The 22407-nt window shown below is 44.5% G+C and overlaps 1 protein-coding gene across 1 annotated transcript in view; it reads left to right on the top strand.

Moving 5' to 3' along the window:
* The first annotated feature begins 3430 nt into the window (after window positions 1–3430).
* CD8A (CD8a molecule) overlaps window positions 3431–22407 on the top strand; it is a 33706-nt gene continuing 14729 nt past the window's right edge. Inside the window, exon 1 of the mRNA XM_004742367.3 lies at window positions 3431–3519. The gene's annotated coding sequence lies outside the window, so the exon portion shown is untranslated. The remainder of the gene's footprint in view (window positions 3520–22407) is intronic.

The following is a 22407-nucleotide window of genomic DNA, read 5'->3' as shown; positions in this document are numbered from 1 at the left end:
AATGAGGTCATTGATTTACTTGGGCATGACCCTGTGGATCATTTTATTTATTTGTTTGTTATTTAACTAATTTCTTGAAAAGCACGAGATAATATTTCCTTCTTCTCCCCAGACTCTTGGTTTTTAATTTTTTTCTCAGGGTCCTAGAACTTGGCTGGTTTCTCAAAGCGTCAGAATCCCAGAAGCGGATCTTCAGTTTTTACTGTGACCCCCTCCTGCTGCTCTCTTCTCCTCCCCCCACACCCGTCCCTTCCGCCCCAAGCCCTCCCCCCGCACCCCACCCAGCAAGGGAAGGAGAGCTGCAGTTTTCCCACAGGCTTTGTTACTGGTCACCAAGGTTTTGAATTCTGGATTCCTCTGTCCTCACAGTAATGTCCTGTGTTTCCCATCCTTAGGTCCTAGCAGAGGGAAAAAATGCAGAGATAGAGGAATGTGACTGATCCAGCTTTTTGGAATCAAGGTTTTCTTTCTCAAAGGCAAAAGCCTCTTCCTCCCAAAAAGGTTATCAGCTACTAGACACATATGGACCAATTTACAATCATTAATTCTAATAATTAAAATGAGAATAGAACCCACTAGAATATTTGGAGTGCATGACACCAGTAGCATTTACATACAAGGGGAAATAATGGATTATATAATAAAGGATTAACATAATAAAGCGATTACTGGTTAGCTACTTGAAAAAAAAATTAAGTTTTCACACTTCACATCTTACGTGGAAAGAGAGTCTAGGTGTCTTAAATAAGTGAATACTTTAAAAAAATATACTGAAAGCAAGATACTAGGAGGTCAGTAATTGAGTGAATAATAAACTAATAAAAATAAATATGAACTTGTTTCTAATACAGATCAGAACTGTTTAAACAACAAATTTTTAAAAAGAATGCATTTTTAAAAAGGCAATCTACCAGATAGATTATCCCAAATATAATATTTCAGATAGATGAGAGTACTGATAATGGTGCCACCATTGCAAAGGGCAATTTAGAAACAGGTATCAAAAGCCTTAGAGTTACGACTCTTTTTTGACCCAGTAAATCCTCTTCTATCAATCTATCGTGGAAAGGTTACTATGAGTGTGCAACAGAATTATAGCGACAAAAATTCGGGGCTCGATCTCATGACCCCGAGATGATGACCTGAGCCTAAGTCAAGAGTTGGAAGCATAACCAACTGAGGCACCCAGGTGCCTATAACTTTTTTAAGATTTTTTAAAAGATTTTATTTATTTACTTGACAGAGAGAGAACACAAGTAGGCAGAGAGGGAAGCAGAGAGAGAGGAGGAAGCATGTTCCCTGCTGAGCAGAGAGCCCAGTGTGGGGCTCGATCCCGGGACCCCGAGACCGTGACCTGAGCTGAAGGCAGAGGCTTAACCCACTGAGCCACCCAGGTGCCCCACCCATAACTTTTTTAAAACAGTAATTCCTTCCTTGTCACATTCTCCTCATATATATTTTTTTTTTCAAAATTGAAACTGCTTTATAGTTTTGTCTGGCTGTACATGTAACACAGAGATGCGAGTAATCCACACGCATGAACACGAAAGTAAAAGTCATCTATGACCTGCCGAATATCACAGGCTCATCATCTTCGGCTGCTCTGGGGCTTTCACTGTGAGTTCAGGGCCCTTCAAAAGGCATCTTAACCTTCAGAGGCGAGCTCATCCAGAGCATCTCCTGAAGCTGCAAAATCTCCAATGAGGTGAGCAAAACAATCATCAAATAACAAACGATAAACATAAATTTTAAATTTCCAAAATCTAGATGAGATGATCTACTTTGTTTATCTATTGTCAAAAGTTGTCTATGGGTCTGACCATACACGCACCCATGTTGCACACGTTTCTACTTGTTCCCAGAAGAGGGTAGCCTACATCCAGTCTCACCAGAAGTTTTAAGTGACCAGATGACCCATATGTTCACACATTGTTCATTAACGTTTGCTCTCACTTGCCAGCCACCACCGCTATTTCTCAAAGGCTTGTTAAGTGCTCATTAACATATGGTTTTACCTGCCTTCTCTCAGTTAAGCCCTTATGCACGTGTGCACTCTTGCCACTGTGCAAGCGGGATGCCAAGTCTAAGCATCACCAAGCAACCAGGCTATAAAGCAAATGTCGGGGATAGGACTCTTCTGAGTCCCGCCACCCAGGGATACCTAGTGAGATGTCCTGTGACCACACCTGAAGCCGTGGGGACAAAAGAAAGGGCAATTTAATCCTAGGTCCTGCAGAAGCTCAACTAGTCTTACCACCATATGAAGCCCCAGAGCTCATGATTGTTTCAAAATAGCCATGCTGTGGGCTCTTTCTTTACTCTGGTTGTAACAGAAGCAGCAGCAAACTGCAACCGAAATGAAAAATACGAAAAATTTTTTGTGACTGGTAAAATCTGATCCTTTAGAATTCAGATCTCTATGTTGGGAAAAGAACTTAGTCTCATTCAGCTTCCAAAATAATACTTGAAGACCCTCTAGGGCAGCCCTGCCACGGGCTCGTCCTCCCCACATTTAAATTAATGAATCTCACATTCTCTAATTCTACCAGGAAGTGTTTTTCTCAAAGGAAGTCCCTGAAAGCTTCCAAGAACCCCTCCTAAAGCAAGTCTACTCAATGGCTTACACGACTGCAGTTTTGAGTCACTAGTGTACCAAGATGAGCCTTTTGCTGCCACAAAATTCAAAAAGATATCCACGTGTGACCATTTCCGTGGCCAGTTCTCAACTGTCACTCCATCCCTTTCTAGCCCACTTGAGGAAACCTACCAGATACAAGTAAGCAGATGACACTCTATTTTATAGGAATAGCCTTGAACCTGCTCCACTTATTTTAAGGAAGTGGGTTATTTCTAATTGCTACATTCACAGCCAGCAGTGACGAAGTAACATATCCATACAGAGAAGTTTAAGAAGGTATGACAGGGAATGCCTCTCTTCCTGGGTCATCTGCTTTCCCAGAATGTCTGTTGCTGCCCCCTGGCCCAGAACCAGCACCACTTTTAATGGTATCATTACGATCAGCGGTTCCTGTTTCCTCTTCATTTACAAACCCACAGATATCACAGATTCTCAGAATATTTCATTGTTTGCAAGAAAGTCACTATTCTAGAACTGCTCCTTGTCTTGTTTTACTTTGTTTATTGGAAGGAGCAATTTGGCTTTCTAACTCCATCACCCTGCCCCCCAACTGGGGAGGTGTCGCTGGCTAACCAAAGGGGCAGGTGTGACCTGCCTTCATTCCCAAGACGCAGATGGACTCCTCTGACAACAAGGGGCAGAGCTAAGAAGACAACAGGTCTTGCTGCCTGGTGCTGCCTGCACAGCGCTCCCCCACAAGACCACACTTCCTTTCAGTCTTTCGGGGGTACAATAATATAACATACATGAGACTTTCTTAAAAAAACCACCTAAAAACGCAGGTGTCTGAGTCGGCTTGGCCTACAGAGTTATCAAAGCTTGGAGGAGCTGTCTTGGATGTTTTTTCCCAAAACTCCAGCCATCAGTATCCACACATTCAGGTATGTGGCTCCTATTCATGATTGAATTGTGCCCGGTGTCCCTTCCTTGAGGACAGGGGCTGCAGCTGCTCTCCACGGTGTGTGTGTCTTTGGGGATGGCTGGCACACACATGCTGAGTCACCCAGCCTGATAGAGTCAGGTAATGGTGGTAAAGGGCAGGGATGGATGGGCTGGAGGTAAGCCCCTAGGAAGGGAGAGGCCTTCTCGGGGATGCTCCCACCCCTCTGTTTATGGTCCGGTCTGCTGACCATGCAGACTTGGAGGAGGCAGGCAAGAGCAGGACACAGCACTTTTCTTCTCCCGCGTTGCTTCTGCATGAATTTCGTTGGTTTCCTTCCAGAGGTGTTTGGCCCCCAAGGAATCAACCAATAGGAGGCCAAGTTGGCTGAAGCCCAGGCTCCCAGGGCTGGGGTCTCTCTCAGAGACATCCTTGGGACATCCACCCGGCGCGGGGCTCTTCCCACTTGGGATGTGCTGGGTGACGCCCGCCCGAGGAGGGGTTCTCTGAGTCTGGTGTGATCACAGCAACCGCAAGTCAGCCACAAGCCTCTGTTTGTGCGTGCCTGGGGTTTGCTGTGACAGTTACAGACGCCGGGGCTCTGCTTCAAATGGGGTCAGGTTGAAATGCACAGAGAATCCCGGAATGTGGGACATTTTCCTGAGGGAGTCAAAGGGAATAGACCAAGGAAGGGCCTGAGAGGAGTTGATGTGGGTGATCCCTGCCTCCCAACAAGCTCTGCTGGGGAGTCAGGCAGAACTGCCATCACCCCAGGTCCCACCTGCACACCTGCCCTTTTATGTGGGGATGCTATGTAGGGCAGCCCCTCTCGGCTCCAGCAGTGCCCCCCGCACCCCTGCTTCTCCCCACCCCACTGTTTGGGCCTGAAAGAGCAAGTTCATTTACAAACACAGACGCAGTGTCATCCCGGCTCTGTCCCTGGACTCCTCCGCCTGCCCACAGCCACCTTAAGCTCTGTGGAAGGTCAACACCAATAGGACCCAAAGAAACTTCTCAGACCTTGGAAACCCAGGCTGCAGATTAATCCTCAGGAAATAAGATGCTCATGTTATCCACACTATTCAATATTATTATTTGTGTATTTCAGAAATACCGAAAGCAACCTAAATGATTGATAGTAAGAGGCAATTTTCATAAATTGTGGTTCGTTTACTTGGTAGATGATTATTCCAAGCTCAGAAATGGAGCTTATAAAGATTTCGTAAAAGACTCAGACTGTTTATGCAAATAATCAAGGAAAAACAGGACGTAACATTGCATTTGCAGGAAGTCAGGTCAACACAAGGGTCGGGAAAGAAGCACAAGAAAGCACATTCGAGCATGCTCTGGAGAGACCAGAATCTTCTTGTCATCATCTGTGGGGGCCTCTGCTCCCCCCTTTGCTCTTGCCAACACCCACAGGTCTCTCTCTCCCTTCGCTGGGCCCCTTCTTCAGGCCCCTGCGAGGGAATTTGGGGGAGGGAGGGATGGAGTCAGACGTTTCTCTCTTCCTGTTTGCTCATTCGGTGACAGGCTCCCTCCTCATTCTCTTCCTTGCTCCAAGACCTTGGGCGATGGCTTCTTGCTCCCAGGCCTCAGTCTCCACTTCTGCAAATTGGAGATGACAATCGCCCTCCTGCCGTTCAGCAGACACTGTACACACAGCTCTATGGCAACCGCGAACAAAGACATAGACCCGAGTGGTAGACGCGGGCATGGGCCGTGCCCATTCAGCTGCCAGCAGCCCTGAGAGAGGCTGCCCTGAGCGCCGTGTTGGAGGAACGGGGCTTCTCGGCGTCCCCGGCCCAGGAGGTCATGTGCATAAAGAGCGTGGCCGTCAGTGGCTAGCGTGAGGTATTGGCATGTTGGCTGCGTGCTCCCTTCCTCCTCTCAGGGTGTGCGGGATCCCTTCCAGCTCCCCACCACACCTAGGATACACTCCGACTGGCTCCCCAGTCACCACAGGCCCCTGTGCTCAGGCACGCGCGCGCGCGCGCGCGCGCGCACACACACACACACACACACACACACACACACACACGCACTATGGAAGGCCCCTCCCCTTCTTTCTCCCTGGACCCCCAGGGCTCCTCCTTGCAATTCCTCCCAGCTCATTCCCCCACTCATTCAGAAGACCCCATGGGGTTCCCAGTCCCCAGTCCTCACACTCTGCTGTTCCTTCCTCTCTGATTGCCCTGTTACCTCTGTCCCACCACGCTGTCAGCCTCGGAGAATACACGTGTCTCTTGAGCATTGCTTAACCACCCCCCAGCACAATACAAACTAAATAAATGAGCAAATAAACAGTACGTCTGAAATGAGAATGATTCAGGGCCTTGGTCCTTATCCTCAAAGAGCTTTAAAAAGTGGTTGTGCTTTGCCCTGAGCATCAGTCCCCCAGAAGGGAAGTGAGTTATTTTTAAGCCTTCCATTTGTAAAAGTAATAGATCTGCGGTGCTACCCATTACAAGAATTAAGACATTAGCAAAAAGAGCAAGGGAAAGGAATCTTGATGCATTTTCTTCTAACTTTTTTTAGATATTACTTACATAGTTGTAATCACATAGAATGTATGTTCTCATAAAGTCTCTTCTAAGCCATTTTTCTTGTTCCTATAAAGTTCTCATAATTATAATACTTCAAATCTTTAATGTTTAAAATTGCTAAGTGGATTATCATACTTTACTTAAGTAATCTGTTACTTCAAGGATTTCAATTGTTTCCAACATTTAACATCTCTGTTCATACCCTATTGTACTGAATCAAATATTGATATCTACTGGAGAAATGTTCCAGACTAGAATTACTGAGCACGTGGGTATAAACATTTTATAGCTTTAAAATTTTTTTCCAGACCACCAGCATGTCCTGGTTTCACCCCACGTTCACCCACAACATGTATCACCTTTTTTTTTTTCCTGCCAGGCTATAGGTGGGAAATATTTTTTCAGCATTGTATGGTAACCTTGTGTTGGAAGATTACTACATTTTTTTTAAGACTTTCTTTTTTAGCGTGGTTTTGGGTTCACAGCAATATTGAAAGGAAGGTACAGGGATTTCCCATACACCTCCTGCCCCCACACGTGCACAGCCCCCCATGATCAACATCCCCACCAGAGGCTACATTTGGTACAACTGATCGACCGCCACAGGCATACGGTTATCACTCGGAGTCCACGGTCTGTGTTCAGGTTCACTCCTGGTGTGCATGCTCTGGGTTTGGACAAATGTGTGATGACATGTCTCCAGCATTACAGCGTCCTACAGAGTAGTTTGCTACCCTCAGAACCCCAGTGCTGTTCATCCCTTCCTGCTCCCTAGACCCTGGCAACCATTACCCTTGACCATCTCCATAGTTTCACCTTTTCTGAATGTTTCATAACTGGAATCAGGGAGTATGTGGCCTTTCCAGGTGGGCTGCTTTCACTTGGTAGTGTGCCTCTAGGGTTCCTGCATGCCTCTCCATGGCTTGATACATGCCCACACATACCAACAGTTATTGATCCGTTTGCCTACTGAAAGACATCTTGGTTGCCTCCAAGTTCTGGCAAAGCTTCTGTAAATATCTATGCAGGTGTTTGTGTAGACATGACTTTTCAACTTCTTAGGGTAAATACCAAGGCATGAGAATGTGTTTAGTTTTGTAGGACCCTGTTGAATTGTCTTCCAAAGTGGCCATGCCATCTTGCATTCCCACCAACAATGCTTGAGAGCTCCTCTGTCCCACACCCTCATCAGCATTTGGTGTTGTCAGTGTTCTGGACTTTGGACATTCTAGTTGGTGTGTAGTGGTGTCTTGTTTTAATATGCATATGTCCCTGATGACATAGGATGCAGAGTGTTGTTTCTTTTGCTTCCTTGCCATCTGGATATGTTGGTTGGTGAAGTGTTAGCTAAGATTTGGGCCCCTTTTACTGAGTCATTTGTTTTCTTATTGTTGAATTTTAAGAGTGTTTTGTAACAGCCTTTTCTCAGTTATGCCTTTTGCAAATATTTTCTCCCAGACCGTGTCTTTGTCTAATCACTCTCTTGGTGTTGTTTTAGCTGAGCAGAGGTGTTTAATCGTAATGAAATCCAGCTTATCAATTCTTTCTTTCATGGGTCACACCTTAGAAGAATGTTGCATTTTAAAACTCTGTGTTTCCCAAGGGGAACATCTTTCCTTGTAGTGTGCAGACCTGCCTGCTGTGTGACAGAGCTGAAGTAGAGAGCTTATGCTGTAAACAGGGCAGGAACTCCAAACCCTAGACAGGGTACCTGGTTCATTTCCACCTGTGCTTGGCGGCAAATCAGGGCAGACTGCTCGGAAGCAGTAACCGAAGCCCAATTCAACACGGAGCCATGCAGGGGCACTCAAGGCTGCTGGGGAGAGGCTCCTCATCAAGGCCACGGCACACATACTGTCCAGAATCCACGAGGAGGGCCAAGGCTCCACCAGCCCTCCAAAGTGTGAGAGGAGCAGGGCTGGAAAACCCCAAAGGATAAAGAAGGCAGGACAGGATGGAGCTAGGGAACTAGGTGGTGGGAAGGCAAGAGAGCAGTGTGCAGCCCTGCCAGGAGGACCACCTTTTAGAGAGGACTGGGTGCTGTGGGGGCCTCCCCACACTGTGGCGGGGTTTTGCTAAAAGTGAAACTGTAATTTTCCAAGAGTTCTAAAGGGGTTTGCCCTGGGAGGGAAGATGTTCCACTTGAAGGTCCACGCTGGCTTAAAAATAATCCCCCCACCTGCTTTCTGCGACGAAGGTCCTGCTACAATGGCCCCAACACGTCCAGTATCCCAGCCTGGGCCAGGGTGCGAGGGCCCCTTATGTCATAACTCAGGCATGCCTGACAGGACGAGACTCCATCTGCTGCCTCAGCACAAGACAAGCAAGAATAATAATGCCGTCCCACGCTGAGGGCTCCCAGGCACCGGCACCGGGTCGTGAGAGGTGCGTTCCCTTTCTGGCTTACTTTCCTGACAGGCTAACAGGGTGAATGGTAGTAACTGACCCCTCTAACAGGTTAGGAAACTGAGGCCCAGAGAGGCTCAGCAGCACGATGGAAGTCACACAGCTTTTACGAAGTCGCAGAACTAGGATTCAACCCCCAGGGCAGCCTGAATCCAACACCTTACCTACTCCCCAAGCTTGCTGGGCATCACAGAGCTGTTCCTCTAGACATTGAGGAACAGCAAGCCCATGCGTTTGGAGAAACACTTGGGGGAATAAGTGTGTAACCTGATAAAAAGTCTGAGTTTTTGGATTATTTGAGGGAAAAAAAAAGGTAAGCCCTTTCAAATCAGGTAAACCCAGCTATACAGAATGTTTCAGGGGAAGGGGTGAGGCTGGAGGGAGGAATCCAGAGTCCTGGGGACAAGACCGCCTGGTTCAATGCTTAGGGCAAAGCCTAGCATCCTGGGATCCTACCTGATCTCAGGCAAGTGACCCTGTCTACTGTTTTTCCCCGTGTTGCTGAGATATAATTGATATACAACATTCTATTAATTCCAAGGGTACGACATAATGATTTGGTATTTGTATATATCATGAAATGAGCAGCACAGTAACTCTAGTTAGCACACATCATCTCACATAATTATAAATTATTTTCTTGTGATAAGAACTTTCAAGATCTATTCTCTTAACAACTTTCAAACATACAACACGGTATTGTCAATTATAGCTGCCCTTGTGTACATTGTGTCCCCGGAACTTATTTATCTTACAACTGGAAGTTTGTGTCTTTTGATATATGGGTTTGTACCCTTGTGAATAAATAGAAAAAATACCACCAACCCATTTCACCACCTCATACAGTATTTGTCTTTCTACATTTGCCTTATTTCACTTAGCATAATGCCTTCAAGGTCGATCCATGTTATCACAAATGGCAGGATTTCCTTCTTTTATTTTTTTAAATTTTTTTAAAAGATTTTATTTATTTATTTGACAGACAGAGATCACAAGTAGGCAGAGAGGCAGAGGCAGGCAGAGAGAGAGGAGGAAGCAGGCTCCCTGCTGAGCAAAGAGCCCGATGCGGGCTCCATCCAAGGACCCTGAGATCATGACTCTGAGCCGAAGGCAGCGGCTTTAACCCACTGAGCCACCCAGGTACCCCAGGATTTCCTTCTTTTAAATGGCTAAATATTTCACTGTGATATATATATATGTAGATATGTCTATATCTATGTCTGTATCTAATCTATATCTATATCTATAGATATATCTCCATTCACCCATTGACACTTAGATTGTTTCCATATCTTGGCTATTTTAAACAATGCTGCATTGAATGTGGGAATGTCGATACCATTTCAAGATAGTGATTTAATTTTCTTTGGTGTATATATACATACGTGTGTGTGTGTGTGTGTATACAGAAGCATATGCTAAATATAAATATTATACCAAACATATATATATATATATATATATATATATATATATATATACACCCAGAAGTGGAGTTGCTGGGTCATATGGTAGTTCTATTTTTAATTTTTTGAGGAATCATTATATTGTTATCCATACTGGCTTCACCAATTTATATTCCCACCAACAGTACACAAAGGTTCCCCTTCCCCACATCTTCAGTAGCATTTTTATCTTTGTCTTTCTGATCAGCACCATTCTAACAAGTGCTAGGTGATATTTCATTTTTGATCTGCGTTTCCCTAAGGATTAGTGATGTTGAGCGCCTTTTCATGTAACTATTGGCCACCCAAATGTCTTCTTCGGGAAAATGTCTATTCTATTCTCTGCCCATTTTTAAACAGGATTGTTTGTTTTTTCACTATTGAGTTGTATGAGTTCTTTATATTTTTTGGATTCTAGCCCCTTCTCAGATAGATGGTTTGCCTGGCTGATTTCAAATCGCCTAAAGTTTACCCTCACTCAAGGCCAGAGAAGTCTGTTTCATTAACCTTGGAAATTCTAGTACTTTATTTTATTTATTTTTTATTTTCTGGAAATTCTAGTACTTTAAACAGAGCCTCGAACATAGCAGATGTTCATTACATGATTAGTCTATTAACCTTCTAAAGAGGACAGAATTTTCAAGTACTTTGTTTTAAATTATTAAATACTTCGAATATAAAGAAAAGCACTGAAAGTCCTATAGTCGATGCCCAGGATACAGTTTAGCCTTGTCAGATTTACACAGTTTAACATTTCACCAAATTTTCAGTTTTTTATCTCAAGATGTAAAATGTTAATACTTTACCCCCTTCCGCCCTCCATTACCGCTCGTCACCGAAGGAATCCTCACCCCAAGTTTGTGGACTCACCTGACCCCACTCAGGCTTTTGTATTTTTATGCTCACAATACCTTTCTTCTATAGTATCTATTTATAAACAATAATGAGAAGAAATAATGCAGACCATTATTTGGCATGTGATTTTATGTTTTATAAATGATGCCATATTGTACATACACTTTGAAAATTCGCTTCTTTTCTTAGAACGGCGCGTTTTGAGATATATCTGTGCTGATGTCTGTGGACCCAGTTCGCTCACTTTGTTATTTAACTTATCACGATTTATTTGTCCATTCCTTTATTATTCGATATTTAAATTAATTCCAATTTTTTTTATTATAAATTTCCAGTTTCTGTTCTTTGTTATTTTTGTGAACATTCTTATACTTCACAGTTTCTCTGAGGAATGAACCTGAAAGCACAGGTGTTGGGATTGGAGAGGGAGGGTGGATTGAGGGAAAATCGTGAGAAGCTTCAATTTTGCTAGGTTTTGCCGAATCAACTCCAAAGTGGAAGCACCAATTCACATTCCCATCAACACTGCCTATGAGCTCTTGGGTCCTCTCCTCATACTGGATATGAATAGTCTTGTTAATTTTTGCTAATCTGGGTATAAAGTGATATTGGTTGTTTTAATTTGCATTTTCCTTATCCACTTAAGGTTTAGTATCTTTTTATATGGATACCGGTTGGCTCATGTACTTAGTTCTTCTTTTTTTTTTTTTTTAAAGATTTTATTTATTTAACAGACAGAGATCACAAGTAGGCAGAGAGGCAGGCAAAGAGAGAGGAGGAAGCAGGCTCCCTGGGACCACGACCTGAGTGGAAGGCAGAGGCTTTAACCCACTGAGCCACCCAGGCACCCCGTACTTAGTTCATTTTTAATTGAGCCACACGTCTTTCTCTTTTCAATTTGTAATCATCTTATATATAATGGATCATGATCTTCTGTTGCTTCTATGCATTGCAATTATCTTTCCTTAATCTGAGATCTGTCCTTGAACTTTGTACTTACTAGTTTTTGTCCTACATTCTTTTTTTAAATTTTGATGTGATATATCATCAGACCTTTATGGGTTTTGTTTTTATGTCTGGATCAGCAAATCTTGCCCTTATCCTATGTCATTAAAAAATATTGTTCTTCAAAAATTTTAAAGCACTTATTTTCACATTTCGCCTCTCTCCATCAGGGATATACTTTTGCGAATGATTGGAGATAGAGGTCAAATTTTATATTTTTCCCAAGGAAAGCCAATAGTCACAGCAACATGACTACCGATGGGTACAACCAACTCGAACATTCTCATATATATTTTTTCTGGGTCCTCTACTCTCTTCTATCACTTTATTACTATTAAAATTACTATAGTTTATAAATCCTGATATTTGGAAAAGCAAGTTCTCCCCTTACCCATCAATGAAATTACCTTAACTTTTTTTGCCCCTTTAGACTTCCACTAGATGTTTATAATCAGTCTGTTAATATCTAGTAGACCTTCAGAGTACACAGACTCTGCATATTAGCTGGGAACACTGATATCTTGAAGCTGTGTCTTCATATCTAATATGGTTTATCTCTGAGAGGAAGTTTTTGTCAGAACAAGTTCATTGATGTCAGGGACAGACTCGCTTGTCTTCCAACCTGAGATGACAAGACCAACCCACCTCACAACTCAGGTGGGAGAAATTTTAAAAGCATGATGAAGTGTTGGGACAACCTGGGTGGCTCAGTTGGCTAAGCGTCTGTCTTTGGCTTGGGTCATGATCCTCGAGTCCTGGGATCAAGTCCCACATCGGGCTCCTTGCTCCTTGGGAAGCCTGCTTCTCCCTCTACCCCTCCTCCACGTATGCTCTCTTTCTCTCTCTCTCTCTCTTTTCTGTCAAATAAATAAGACTTTAAAAAAAAATTTTTTTTTTAAAAAGGGATGAGGATGTCTCTTGCACATACACACCCTTGCACCTTCAATCCCAAACGTCAGGGAACTAAACTGCAAGTCACACGCTACTGAAATTCACCTTGACTAACTATGGGATGAAACCCACGATGACGCCTCCTTTCCCAAACGAGATGAACTTGCTTATTTTGGCAGCATAATTACAATAAGTGATTCAGTGTGTGTGATTTCCTCCTTTTGAGGAGAATTCAGAAGAAACAGAAACTGCCTCTTCTGGCTTCAGGCTCCTAAATTAGTTGAGGGTGGATCCTCTTAGGTGCCCTAGGCTTGTGGAGTGCTACAGTCCTGGCTCCTTCTCTGTAAGTTGACACAACATGGAACTGGTCAACTGAGTCACAGAGTAAATCATCCATTGTTCTTAGCAAGTAACTCACAGCCTGTTGCCAATTCAGGGCATGTACTGGGCCCTCCTATCCTGTGCAGGGCCCCAAAGAGAAGGCATTTCAGTAATCCCCGCCTCATGATGCCCACCTGCAAAGTACAGCCACACTGTGACCTCACCACAGCTGCTTGGCCCCAGGGTCCCTGAGGATCAGCAGCAAGATATGCAGGTCAATGTGAGTGGATCTTTCCCATTTTTACCAGAATCCCTCCCCCTCCCCTCAGTGTGTTCCAGCTCCTCGCCCCCATCCCAAGTCCTAGCTCTGACTCTAGGTGAGTCAGACTCTAGGTAAGAGACTCTAGCTCTGCCCTGGTGAGCGGTGTCCCCTGTCCCTGTGACCTACAGAGTGTCCACCTTTAGTAAATTTGCCCCAAGTCCAAGAGGCTGGGGGAAAAGGCAGCGCTGGAACTGGAAAGTGCTCAGAGACATGGCTGTTCTGGCATCTCTGGCCCAGGGATCACTGTGGATCACCAAAGGTATGGTTCACTCACTTCAGTGTTATTCAGGCACATGCTGGAAAAACATTGAGAAATAGTTACTGGATGCCACGGGGCAACAAATAAAAACAGTTACATATGTGATAGATATTAATCCAACCACATCCGTAGTCACTTTCAGTGGGAATGGTCTAAATATACCAACTAAAAGACAGAGTGTCAGTATATAAAAAACAAGATGCAAGCATATACTGTCTACAAGAAGCCTAAAGGTAAAGTCCAGATAGGTTGCAAAACCATGGGAAAAGCTGTATCATGCTAATACTTACCAAAAGAAAGCTGTTTCTTTTAGAGTTATATTAACTTCAGATAGGGCAGACTTCAGAATAAGAAAAAGTCTCAGGATTAAAAAGGGGCATTACATAATGTCGAAGACTTAAAAATCTAACATGTATGCACCTAACAACAGATTGTCAAAATCTGTGAGATAAAAACTGATCTGACGGCAAAAAGACAAATCCACCATTGTTGGATATTTCGAATCTTTGATAAGCAATTGATAGGTCCAGCAGGGGGAAAATCAGTAATGAGTTAATCAACATGAACAGTACTATTAACAACTTGATTGATTTAGCTGACATTTATAGAATACCCTATCAAACAATAGCAGAATACAAAATGTTCCCAAGTTCACACAGAATATTTCCCAAAACAGACCACATTCTGAGCCATAATGCACATTTAACAAATTTAAAAGAATAGAAATAATACAAAGCATGGTCTCAGACTATAATGAAATTAAGCTACAAATCAGTAACAGAAAGATATCTGGAAAATCCCTAAATATTTGTGAATATTTGGAGATTAAACAACAAACACGTGAGTCAAAGAATAAATCTCAAAAGAAATTTAAAACTAATTTTGAATGAAATGAAAATGAAAATACAGCTTATCAAAATGTGTGGGATGGAGCAAAAGCTGTGCTTTGAGGGAAATCTACAGCATTAAATACGGGTCTTAAAAAGGAAGGAAGATCTAAAATCAATAATTTAAGCTTCCACCTTAAGAAATGAAAGAAGAGCAATTTAAGCCTAAAACAAGCAGAAGAAAAGAAAAATGAGAGCAGAAATCAATAAAATGGAAAACAGGGAAACAATAGAGAAAATCAATAAAGTTAAAAGGTGGTCTTTAGGAAAGATCAATAAAATTGATAAATCGCTAGCCAGGCTTATCAAGAAAGAAAGGGAGAAGACACTGATTACTAATACCAGAAATGAAAGAAGGGTTATCTCTACTGATCACGTGGACCATAAAAGATACTGAAGGTATATTATAAATGGATGGGGCCACTTGCGTATGACAGACTGGACCATCCCTCATCTTCTTAATAATCCCGGAAAAAAGCAATGAGTTCAGCTTCCTATATCTTACTTCCCCTCTATCTCCACCAAACTTTCGTTACCTTAAGGACAATGAAAGAAGAATCTATCAATTCCAGAAAAATCATGTAATCTCACTGGGCATCACTTTCCCCCATATTTCAGCCCAATTACCCTAAGATCTCACCAATCTAAAAAATGCTTTTTAAGCAGCACACACACACACACACACACACACACACACCACCTCAGTTGTATAAGCCTGAGGCTCCACAGTACCTCTACCTGGTTTGTGTGCCACACTGAAAGTTCTGCTTAGGACCACAGGCAGCAGAGAGGGAGAATTTGTGGTATCTGGTTTGATGGGCTGGATTTTTATTTTTTTTTTTTTTGTCAATAAGGTGTTTTGCCGTAGCATAAACATAAGCATAATTCCTAGAATGTAAGACTTGAAAGAGATTAACCTCTTCACGTTACAAGTCAGAAAACAGAAGTACAAAAGGACAAGTACAAACTACCCACATACAACAAAGACAATAGTCATCGTAGTTGCAGGCAGAAAAGCAACCTCAAAAAAAGCAAATTTTTTCACAGTATCCTGCTTCTTTTTTTTTTTTAAAGATATTTATTTATTTATTTCACAGAGATAACAAGTAGGCAGAGAGGCAGGCGGGGCAGGGATGGCGGGGGAGGGGCATTGGGAAGCAGGCTCCCTGCTGATGTGGGGCTCCATCCCTGAGATCATGACCTGAGCCAAGGGCAGAAGTTTAACCCACTGAGCCACCCAGGCACCCCTGCAGTATCCCATTTCTTATCTTAAAAATAAAACTGTCCTGCTTTTGGCTTTGTTAATTTGACACCTGCTGTGGAGTTCAGTGAAGTTCAGTGAAGCAAGCACTCCCATGTGGCAGCCAACCATGAGTGTTTGTCAAGTCCTTTAGAGGCCAATTTGACTTTTGATGCCATTTCCCTCCAAAATTCAGACCAAGAAAATAATTTCTTCTTTTATTTTTTTTTTTTTTTTGAAGACTTTATTCATTTGAGAGAGAGAGAGGAAAAAAAAAAAAAAAGCGGTGGGGAGGGACAGAGGGAGAGAGAGAGAGAATCTCAAGCAGACTCCACACTGAGCAGGAAGCCTGACTCAGGGCTCAATCCCAGGGCCAGGAGATCATGACTGAGGTGAAGGCAGACGCTCCACCAACTGAGCCACCCAGCACCGCAGGAAAATAATTTTTTTTTTAAGATTTTTTTTTAAATTTTAAAAATTTTATTTGACAGAGATCACAAGTAGGCAAGGAGAGAAAGGGAAGCAGGCTCCCTGCTGAGCAGAAAGCCCAATGCAGGGCTTGATCCCAGGACCCTGGGATCATGACCTGAGCCAAAGGCAGAGGCTTCAACCCACTGAGCCATTCAGATGCCCCCCTCCCCAAGGAAAATAATTTAAAAGCCAAAAAAGATACATATGCCAATTTGTCTGTTTGCCATTGTAAGAGCCATGTGCTTTTCACACTATACAGCATCACTTTAAAATATGGAAATAAAATGATTAAAAGATATAAACATCCAGTTATCAGATAAATAAGTTCTGGGTAATGTAATATACTGCATGGCGACCATAATCAACAATACTGTTGTACGTTTGAAAGTTGCTAAGAGTAAATCTTAAATGTTCTCAACTTGCACAGAAGAAAATGTAACTATGTGAAGTGATGGCTGTGTTAACTCTTCTTATTGTGATAACCATTTCACAATACACATATCAAATCATCATATTGGACACCTTAAACTTATACAATGTTACATGTCAATTATATCTCAATAAAGCTGGAAAACATTTTAATAAATAAGTAAAATATATAAAGCACAAACTATTAGGAATATAAAAAGGAAATATTAAATCCACATAGTTTGACAACTTATAGTTCTTTCAGAAAGTAGCAGATCAAATAGATAAAAATAAAGGACATAGTAGTTATGGATAACATTTGATGAAGCTTCACCTAATGTATAAGAATTTTGTACCCAATCATTCATTCAACACCATGCTTAAAGTAATTTACAAAATCAATCACCAATCAAAAGCTCAAAAAATTCCAGGAAACTTAAATAGGGGCCACATTCTCAGACCACTTAAAATTAAAAATAAATAAAAATAAATTTAAAAATAAAATTTAAAATGAATCTATCCACTTAAAAAATTGTTAACCCTTTTTAAGAACTCTCAGGGTAATTAAGAAATAAAAATTGAGATTACATACTATTTAGAAAAAAGAAAGAATTAAAAAAAGAAATTACGGGCACCTGGGTGGCTCAGTGGGTTAAGCTGCTGCCTTCAGCTCAGGTCATGATCTCAGGGTCCTGGGATCGAGTCCCGCATTGGGCTCTCTGCTCAGCAGGGAGCCTGCTTCCTCCTCTCTCTCTCTCTCTCTCTCTCTCTCTGCCTGCCTCTATGCCTACTTGTGATCTCTCTCTGTCAAATGAATAAATAAAATCTTTAAAAAAAAAAAAGAAAATTACATGCTATTTAGAAATCACTGTATCATAATGAACAAAATAGACACACCCTAAATGTCCAACTAATTGGGGACTAATTGGGCAAAATATGAGCAGACTTTTATGCCGGTATCAGGTGAGATTCATGACAATCATGTTATAAAAGAAATGTGTATGGCATAAGATTTTTAAAAGCAGGCTAGAAATCTGAATAGAAAATAGGATGAAAATGATGGGGGGAAAATTTAAAAGACACATCAGTACAGGCTTAGAACACAAAAAGACAAAAAATAATACCAAAAGAAGAAGAAGAAGAAGAAGAAGAAGAAGAAGAAGAAGAAGAAGAAGAAGAAGAAGAAGAAGAGGAGGAGGAGGAGGAGGAGGAGGAGCAACTATTGAGAGTGATTATAGTTCCATATTGGCACGATGGGTGATTATTTTTCCTTCCCTTTTCTATTTTCTATTTTGCAAAATATTTGTAGCCTGGAAAAGAAGGCAAAACTTTTTAGGTTAAATATTGATTGTATACATCTGTGGTAAAGAGAGATTTAGGGATCTGCCAATCCACAAATTTCGTGCAGCAGGACACGCCCCCCCCCCCCCCAGCCCACCACAGACACACTGCAGCCCCTGTCCCCCGGGTCTAATCAGCTCTGGATCCACGCGAATAACAATAAACGAGGATTCCTGTCACCAGAAGTAACAGACTGGGCCTAGTGACGTGTTAGTGGCTGACAGCATGACGCATTTTGACCATGGGGCTGGGCTCCAAGCACCGCCTTCCAAGTTAGCTAAAACCGAACGCGGAATGAAATCAATGGAAAGGCCAAAGGAACCTCCCACCTTAGTGCTCCGAGGTTTCTCCCACTCCCACACCCGCCCGAGCCCGGTGGTGCCAGCCTGCACCTGCCGCGGGGTCCCATCTCCGCACAGCGACCTCTGCGTCCCGCACGGGAGGCCGGGGACCGGATGCTCCATCTGCCCCAGGACTCCCCGAGCACCCCCCCCACCCCCCGCCAACACACCTCCCCGCTCCACAGACCCCATCCACTTCCTGCCCTATGCTGCCCTCTTCCTACTCTTCCCCCCACCCACCGGTCCAGACCTCCTCTCGGGGCTGCATGTCCCAAGGAGAGAGCGAGAGGATCCCCGCCCGCGGCTTCTCCGCGCCTCGGCCATGCCGTCCCCTCCGGGGGACCCCCGGGCCGCGACCAGACCACCATCCCCCGGCTGGGCCTCCTGGCTCCTGGAAGGGCCCAGGATCTCCGGTCCGGCCCACCAGGATCTTCAGTCGGTCCCTTTTCAGGATGGAGAATGGGGAGAAATCCTAGCCTGGCCCAAAGAAGAGGGGTTCTCAAATTGGTGATTCCTACCCTCCTTTGAAACGTTGACATTCTAGCTATTTCTAGGGACGAGGCATTGCACAGATGGCTTAAGACTAAAGGTGGCAAGCACTGGAGGCGATTAACAGTCTACCCAGGTATCTCCCCGCCCAACAAAAGGCCAGAAATGCCATCTTTTTTTTTTTTTAAAGATTTTATTTATTTATTTGACAGACAGAGATGACAAGTAGGCAGAGAGGCAGGCAGAGAGAGAGGAGGAAGCAGATTCCCTGCTGAGCAGAGAGCCCGATGTGGGGCTCGATCCCAAGACCCTGAGATCATGACCTGAGCTGAAGGCAGAGGCTTTAACCCACTGAGCGACCCAGGTGCCCCCAGAAATTCCATCTTTAACTAGTCGTTTGGTCCGCTGTAAAAAGGCAGATCCCGCCCTCCACCCCCCCAACCCCCCCCCCCGCTCTCCTGTAGTAATCCGGGTCACCAAAGAAAAGTGGGGCTGGAAGGAGCCTGTAAGAGGACTTGGGAGTCGGGGTGGCGATCTTGAGAAAGGCAGGGGCGGGAGCTACAGCCGCGGGATTACTGGGGCTGGGTGGCGAGGTTCAACGGGCGCGGGCACCGCGTGGCTGGGCAGGAACTTGGCACCTGCTTCAGTTTTGTTAGTGGTCCAGCGCCGACTGATTTCGGATTACCCCCCTCCTCCCACCCCTCCCCTCACCCCTCCCCCCACCCCCAACCCCAGCCCCAGCCCCACCCCAACCCCCCCAACCGGGTGGAAACTAGAGCAACATCGCCCCCTGCTGGACCCAGTGACCTTGAGCTTTCATTCAAGGTGGGAAACCGGTGGGCCTAGTGGGGAGTGAGTCGCAGGTTAATCCCCGCTCAGGGAGGGCCTCCCTGAGGGACTTGTAGTAAAATGCGCACCCTTCTGGAACTTCTGTAACATAAATGCTTTCGACTAGGTCTTTTCTGAGTTCATCTCCAGCTCTACCTTCTAGATCCTTCCTCTCTGCTTCCCCTGCCGGAGGCCCTGAGCGCGCTCCCCACCCCCACCTTGTGGTCCTGTCCACCCCACTATGGCAACCCAGTTTCAGCTTCTGTGCTGCGCTGAGCTCTGTGCCCTACAGGGGCAGGGGCATGAGGCCAGGACCCGACCATTATTTTTTTTTTTTTTAATTAATTAACATATAATATATTCAATTAATTAACATATATTATTAGTTTCAGAAGTAGAATTTAGTGATTCATCAGTTGTATAGAACACCCAGTGCTCATTACATCATGTGCCTTCCTTAATGCCCACCACCCAGTTACCCCACTCCTCCACCCACCTCCCTTCCAAGAACCCTCAGTTTGCTTCCTGGAGTTCAGCATCTCTTACTTAACGGTTTGCCTCCCTCTTGATTTTCATCTTATTTTATTTTTCCCTTCCTTCTCTTATGCTCATCTGTTTTGTTTCTTAAATTCCACATATGAGTGAAATCATATGGTACTTGTCTTTCTCTAACTGACTTATTTTGCTTAGCATAATACCCCCTAGTTCCAGCCACATCATTGCAAATGGCAAGATTCCCTTTGTTTTTTGATGGCCAAATAATGTTCCATTGTGTATATATGTATGTATATACCACATCTTCTTTATCCATTCATCTGTCAATGGACATCTGGGCACTTTCCATAGTTTGGTTATTGTGAACATTGCTTCTATAAACATTGGAGTGCAGGGGCCCCTTCGGATCACTACATCTGTATCTTTGGGGTAAAAACCCAGTGGAGCAATTCGTGGGTCACGGGGTAGCTCTATTTTCAACTTTTTGAGGAACCTCCATGTTGTTTTTCAGAGTGGCTGTACCAGCTTGCATTCCCACCAACAGTGTATGAGGGTTCCCCTTTCTCCACATCTTGAAAGCATCTGTCATTTCCCGACTTGTTAATTTTAGCCATTCTGACTGGCGTGAGGTGGTATCTCATTGTGGTTTTGATTTGTATTTCCCTGATGATAAGTGATGTTCAGCACTTTTCTTATGTGTCTATTGGCCATTTGGATGTCTTCTTTGGAGAAATGTCTGCTCATGTCGTCTGCCCATTTCTGGACTGGATTATTTGGGCTTTTTGGGTGTTGAGTTGGTAAGTTCCTTATAGATCTTAGATACTAACCCTTTATCTGATAAGACATTTACAAATATCTTCTCCCATTGTGTCGGCTGTCTGTTGGTTTTGTCGACTGTTTCCTTTGCTGTGCAAAAACATTTTATCTTGATGAAGTCCCAATAGTTCATTTTCACTTTTGTGTCCCTTGTCTTTGGAGACGTGTCTAGCAAGAAGTTGCTGTGGCTGAGGTCACAGACGTTGCTGCCTGTGTTCTCCTCCAGGATTTTGATGGACTCCTGTCTCACGCTGAGAGGTCTTTCATCCATTTTGAGTTTATTTTTGTATGTGGTCTAAGAAAATGAGACCCTGACCTTCTAAAGGGCCCACTGTTTCTTGGGGTAAGAGTGGGAAGTGTGCTGGCTACCCTGTTAAGGGGCTTGCTATGCAGAGAAAAATGAATTCTGTGGGAGATGGTGGGAAGGCTTCAGGCTCTGGATCAACCAGGATGGATATTTTAGACTTCTGCCCGGGTTAACCCAGAAATGGTGCTGAATGAGCAACTGAGAAGGGAGTAGGGGTGGGTGGGGGGAGTGGACGATTTGTTGTCCTCACAATGACCCCACCACCTCTCCATCAACTCTGTCTCCAGGGACCTGGCTGTTGCGTGTTCCCCAAACACACTTCTAGCCATGGTTCCTTTGCAACAATTTGTGCCTTCAGCCTGGCTCCCCAGCTCTGCACCTGGCCTCCTTTAGCTGGGTTCAGGCACAGCAGCAGTGCAGGTCTCCCTGGTCGCCCGCCCTCCCCCAGCCTCCCTCCGCCCCCTGCTAAAGGTGGTGACTTGGGCTAAGCTCCTGTCCTCGCTGCACCCACCACATCCTGGCACCCCCGTCATCAGGAGTCACGTGTTTCCTTGCCTGTCCCCACTGCTGGTGTGTCTCTCAGCATGGGGACCCTCAGAACTGGAAGAGGTCCCCTGAAGCAGGACACCAACTGCACACCCCACCCACACCCCAGCTCCATGTAGCTCCTCTCCACCGCCATGGACACATTCACATTGTCCCCAGTCCAAGGGAGAAGCTGAGGCCGGGGCGGGGGGTGGGGTGCGGGGAGTCCTCTTTCCAGGTTCTGCCTCTGGGCACCTGTAGGAACATTCCTGATGGACAGCTCAGCTGGTGTCTGAGGTGTGGAGAGGCAGCTCATTTCTTTCATTCCTGCTGAGCTGAGAAGGAGCAAACCACCCTGGAAAGCCCTCTAACCCCTTCATCCCGCCCCCACCGAAACAGAGGGAGGAGGAGCTGGAGGGCTGGAGGAGGAGGAGGGCAAAGCCTTGGGTTTCTCCGTCTTTTCTTCCCTTCCCAAGCTTCGCCTTTTCTGCCTTCACTACTCCGGCCCCCCTCCTCCCGGAGGAGAACACTCTTCTAACTGGGTCAGTGGGCTGCAGGGCGAGCTGGAGCCCTTTCCGCCGGCGCTCGGGCGTTGGTGGCGAGCTGTGGAAACAACCGCCCTCTTCTCTCGCACTGTTTCCATTGCTGCGTCCTCCAGCTTCCACGGCTCACCCCGCAGGCACGTGAAGAG

This window comes from Mustela putorius, unplaced genomic scaffold, assembly GCF_011764305.1.
Source record: "Mustela putorius furo isolate JIRA1106 unplaced genomic scaffold, ASM1176430v1.1 tig00000281_pilon_pilon_pilon, whole genome shotgun sequence".
Taxonomy (NCBI): Eukaryota; Metazoa; Chordata; class Mammalia; order Carnivora; family Mustelidae; genus Mustela; species Mustela putorius.
This window is presented reverse-complemented; position numbering and strand designations above follow the sequence as displayed.